Here is a 6,176-nt window from a genome sequence, read left to right as displayed (position 1 = left end):
ACATTAGCACTTGCATCAAACTCCCATATATTGGATTAGTTAAACACGTTGATTTGTCTTTGTTCTAATCCCTCAGGGAGATTGTTTTTTTTTTATTTGGAATCTTAGTTGCGAGAAACCCAACTTCTTATTATTGGACTTCCAACATCAATCATCAATTTTCTGTATTCACACTTTGGATTCTAAATACCTGATTTTGTACCCCCATAGTATATATATATGTATATATATATATATATATATATATATATATATATATATATATATATATATATGTATATATATATATATATATATATATATATATATAGTATATATATATATATATATATATATATATATATATATATATATATATATATATATATATATATATATATTTATATATATATATATATATATATATAGATATACATATATATATATATATATCTATATATATATACATACATACATACTATTACATATATATATATATATATATATATATATATATATATACATATATATATATATATATCTATATATATATATATATATATATATATATATATATATATATATCAGATTAAAGATCTTATTCGGTGGAATTTATATGCAATGGGGGTTGATTTTGAATATTTGACAAACACAACTTTAAGATCCATAGCAGGGTTCATCAACACTACCATATTGTATCCCTTAGATACTTGTAAGACCAAGTGTTAGGCAGAGGTTTATGTCGGGGGTCAATAAAAATACAAGTTTGTAGCTCCAACACATATTTTCCTTCGAAATAAACCGGGTTGTTTCTTTTTTGGAATGGGTTTTACTAAATTCAGTATCTGACACATGTATTTCCTTAGAAATCATCTGGGTTGAGTATTTTGAAATGGGTTTTGTATCTGGTTGCAATTTGGGTCACTGGATCCTTGCGTTATCCTTGGGTTAGTGTGCTTAAATTTGGTGGGGTTGATCCTCCTTAGCACACTTGGAACTCGCTAACACTCCCTATCACACACTCTTATTCATTCATTTCCATGCAATTGAAACTAGTGCTCCCTTGTGTTTCCCTAGCACTCCCTAACATGCGTTGGTGCCACACCCTAGAACCTGGCACATCTTGGCATGTCTTGGCATGCCTAACATGTCTTGGAACCATCTCACATGTGTTAGCACTTCTTGTCATTCCCTAGCACACCTTGGAACTCCCTAGTTATCATGCCCTTATAGATAGCCTTACTTTTTTTGCGATTTGGGAACCCAACCAAGTCATTGAAAAAATAGTGTTGTGCATAGCCCAAAGTCTCCCTTTATCTGAAACTACTTTTTCCCAACCCCTTATTGCAATCGTAGGCTTGCCTCCTGTAAGTCCTATTTTTTCCCAACCTCTTTGAAAGGTATTTCATTTTCCTTTTCCTTTTCCCCTTTTAATATTTTGTCGTGATTTTTGTTGTGCATTAAGAAGGTGATATTTTCAACCTATTGCATTTGATATTTGTGGTTCTGAAGCTAATCCTCATTTCGATAAAAATTCTTCCATTAGTCTAACCTTAGGCTTGAGAGTGTTGGGGAAATTTGAATGTTTAGGCTTATTCACTATAATTTTAACCTCTTTAGGGAGGCTTGACAGTTCAAGGTCAAAGGGGGGGAGATACGATTAGGAACAAAAGGGGCAAGGAAAAGAGAGGGAATATGGAGAGGAGAATGCAAAATAATAGGGAAATCCATCAAAGTAAAATAATTTATATGAAGAGATAAAACCAAAGAAGAATATGAACGGGAATTAATCTTAGCAGAATGAGGCGTAATGTTTACTTGAACTTCTCGCTAAACCTTAAGGATAGGTTCCAACCTAACATGAACTTTTTGATAATTTGAAATTGGAGGTTTTGGTTCAAGCTTGCTTCTAACCTACTTCCAAATTATATTTTTCCTCAAATTGGGAGCCTTCAACCCTAACCATTTTGTTCGAACATGTCCAACTTCATAGTGATTGAAACAATGAAATGACATTTCCAATAATCAATATTATGGGTCTAGACGTTTTCCTTGTAAACTAATTCAATGGCCCTGAATAAACACTCTTTGATATCTACTTTGACTAGAATCCAGACCCAATGACTATTAATCGAAACATACTAATTAGGGTCCACAGAAATAAATCTACCAAGCTTCTTGCCAATAGTGTGAAGGGCCTCCTCTATCTAGAAGATAAAGGGAGGGCTCGACAATATAGCCCAAAGTTGTTTCACCAAGATATGTTTGTGAGCGGGATCAAAATCCACCAACCATGTTTCCAGGACTAGGCTCGATTGCCCCCAATCCCATTTTGTCTCCTTCATCTTATTATAGTCCACCCTCAGCCAAAATTGAAAGCCTATCAAACCGTAAAAAAATCCATGGAAAACTGACATATAACCTAAGGCTGACATCCAATTGTCCAAAACCCATGCAGTGAGAGATGCCTTTTGCACTGCCTTACTATAAAATCTTCCTACCAAAGTAGTTTCTAATAAGTTGGGGATATCCTAGAACCTGATATCCTTACCAATGACCATTGAAAACTTATCTTGTTTCACTCTAACATAGAGCTTTGGATTAGACAAAGCTCTAGAACCATGGGGGACCAAAAGAGGCTTAAAAAGCTTAAATGAAAGGGAGCTTGGCTAAGACTTAGGGATAGTTACTACCTCAAAGCTAGAATGATAGCTTAGCTCTTTTGCACTACTATTTTTTCTCAAAATGAAAACAACCTTGGACAACTCATGCTCAAATTAAATATCTACCTTGGAACACCATCCATCTTGGAAACACCTCATGATTTGGTTGGAGATGATTTGTTAAGACATTGAAGTGTTACCTGTAAATTCATACCCTTTGAATGCCTCATGTGGACATTATTGGGCTCATAATTAACAATATCAACTTCCATTCGAAACTATGGTGGGACGTAATTAATTGTTGACAAGACCCACTGTCCGACAACCAAGACAGTGAAAACCCTTGGGAAAAAGAAAGAGATTACAAAAACTTTACTTGTTGTTGGAGAAAAGTTCCTTCAACTCTAACCACTAGGCCTGAACATGTCCAACTTTGTAACAACTGAAATAATGAAATGAGATTTTCCAATAATCAATGTTATGGGTCTAGACTTTTTCCTCGTAAACCAATTCAATGGCCTTGAATAAAATATCTTTGATATCTACTTTGACTAGAATACATGCACACCTTGGCACACCTTGGCACTCCCTAATTGTCATGCCCTCATAGATAGCTTTACTATTTTTGTGACTTGGGAACCCAACCAAGTCATTGGAAAAATAGTGTTGTGCCCAACCCAAAGTCTCCCTTTGTTTGAAATTGGTTTGACCAACAATGTTGAGCTCTTTGAGATGATAAAGGACTATGATTTTAATGAGGGAATGATGAAAGAGACTCTTCATTTGATGTTCATACTCTCTTTTCTGGACAATATAGGCCATATTATCAATGCTCCAGAAAAGATAGTAGGGTATATTGAGCTCTTCTACCCTAGTGAAATGCATTAAAAGCTGGATGTGATTGAGATTTTTTGGGTTCACTCTTTTTCGAGCTTTATTTGAGATATTCTTCTCTTGATTTGGATTTGGAGGATTTTGCTGCAATTCGAGTAGAAAACATGTTGTCCGCATATGGATAAAATTGCAACCTTCAAGAAATCCAAGGTGTATGGATATGTTTGAAAGGTATTTTTCTGATCTCATTTCTATGATTTTATTGTTAAAATTTCAAAGAATTTAAACTTGTATATCAAATTATGGAGAAGAAGGGAGGGTTAGGGTTGACAAGAGTTTATAAATTCAATCATATTTTTTTTTATTAGCAAGACTTGCGCTCCTGTGGGATTATGATCTTCAAGCATTTTGGCAAATTCAATGGTGATGTGGATTGATCAAGAGGCTATGGTTTCTTAAAAATTTCTCCTATGATTGCATTGCTTCTTGTGATATATGGATCAGCTTATGTTGATCTTTACTTTGTTCCTTGCTCTAATACCATGTAAAAAATCCTTGCACTGCTATAGTGAACAATTCTAAAACTAAATTGTAACACCGAGACACAATTTCGCTACTAATTTCAACAAGATAGAACATAATTAAATAACAATCACACAATTACAAAACACAATTTTTCTAGGGAACTCAACTGGGAAACCTTACCCTTGATTTAGAATTTTATTGATAGAAAATGAGCAATCGATCTCTTACAATACAAATTTGTTTCACTAGAAACCAATCTAGTTTTCTTTGGTTGTCATAAGCTTGAAACACCTGCAAGACCCTTCATCTAATTCGCTCAATCCATGTGCACAGGCTACTCCTAGCTAACTATCAAATACTATTGAATTTCCACGATCTTGGGTCTAGGATAGAATCTTAGAATCTCAACAAAAGCTACTTTGCACTTCGGAAAAGAAATAACAGTAAATCACACATGCACAAGTATACACAACTTTTTTAAAAATTATTGTACAAATATGTACAACCCAATCTCTATTATATTAAACCAATCTGAATAATACAATAGCCTATGGAATACAAGGTAAAATGACAATCATGTTGCATACTCTTTGTCGTATCTTGTCCTTCTGGTCCTTCGCTCCCATTCTTATCTTTGGCTGCCCCTTAGTCCATCAAAGGAAACACATAGAGTCTCCAGGAGGGCTGCCACCTATCACTGCTACAATTCTCTTATGCTTCAATGAACGCAGGATGATCCAATCTACTCTTCTAGGTTGGCCAATCCCTGAGCTCCAATCTGCCTTCTAGTAGCCTCTTTCATCCATCAAAGAGCTACACATAGGCTCCCACTAAGCCCTTAAGCACTAAGCCATTAACCTCTAACCCATATAGACCTCAACCCCATGGCACTCAACCCCCTAACCCTAAGCCCTGACCCTTTTCCCTTTACCCTTGATTCCTAAACCGTTAAACCTCTTAAATCCTAGAACCCTAAGCATTTCTCCCAAATCAATAGGTGCTCCAACACTAATATTCTTGGTCGTATTAGGTTTTTGTCTACTAACCCCTCCAAATACAACCTCCAAGAACTAGTAGGGTCCAAGGAAAAGAGCCACAAACTATCTAAATTTTATCCACATTTTATCAATAGTCACATTTCTCCCAAATATCTTCTACGTATTTTCTTTCAAAGGGAAACAATATTTTCTTCTAATGTCCACAAGTGCATCTAAGTTCATAGGAATAAAGTAAGGTTCATCTCTAAGTTGCCCGAAGTATATTTTAAACTGACACAAGCAATCCTCAACTACATGAATGGTATAATCTTCAAGCTATCCATATCTAGGTTCATCCCCTTTTGACCCAATTTTTGCTCCTTCAATACAAAGCTAACCAAGGTCATCTTACAATTGGATCTCCCTTTTGCATTTGGTGAGAATACCACCTTGTTCTTTAGTATTGGATTTCTTCTAAACATAATTACACAAATACTCTCAACATATGTGGGGCTATTAGGTAGATTAAGAGGAGAAAACAAAGGTCAAACTCAAACTTATTGTCAAACATATATAAAAAATTAAAAAGTCTACACATGTAATTCTTACATTGTTTGGTGGTTTTGGATTAACTCCACCATTTTATTTACCCACATTCATGTTAGTTTTTCATTCCATTAATTCTTCCACAACCGCTTTGAATTTTCCAAGTTCCTTGACTTTTTCTCCCAATATCTCTTTTGCTTCATGCAATTGAAGTTGATAAATAAAAGAACAAATAAACTATCTTAGATGAGGACATGGAAATTCCATATAAATAAATACAAGAAGTGAACTCTATGGATCATAATACATATCGAAGATCTATCAAAAGAAAGGCAAGCACCAAAATCCAGCGAAGAAGAGCTATGTACAGATAACCCAAAAAGAAAGAAACAATTCCAAGAAGTATGGAGGATGATGCAAAAGAAATTGATGTAGAGTAAGTAACCATGATAGGCATGGTAGAAGAGCTAAAAGGAAAAATTTGCAAACAATAATGGAAAAAAAGGTGTAGATGTGGATAACCAATCACAAGAAATGAACTTTGTGGATCCAACTATAGATCAAAGCTCTATCAAAAGAAAGGCACCCGAAACTAGCCAAGAAGATCCTGAGAAGACAAGCTAGAAGCAAAAAAACAATTCCAGGAGATACC

The 6,176-nt window shown here is 34.7% G+C and overlaps 1 pseudogene; it reads left to right on the top strand.

Moving 5' to 3' along the window:
• Positions 1-600: 600 nt before the first annotated feature.
• LOC149168061 (peroxisomal adenine nucleotide carrier 1-like) overlaps positions 601-6,176 on the top strand; it is a 51,355-nt pseudogene continuing 45,779 nt past the window's right edge.

The sequence above is a fragment of the Pinus tabuliformis genome, chromosome 5_1 (assembly GCF_031772625.1).
Source record: "Pinus tabuliformis cultivar Carrire ecotype Pingquan chromosome 5_1, CPIR1, whole genome shotgun sequence".
NCBI lineage: Eukaryota > Viridiplantae > Streptophyta > Pinopsida > Pinales > Pinaceae > Pinus > Pinus tabuliformis.
This window is presented reverse-complemented; position numbering and strand designations above follow the sequence as displayed.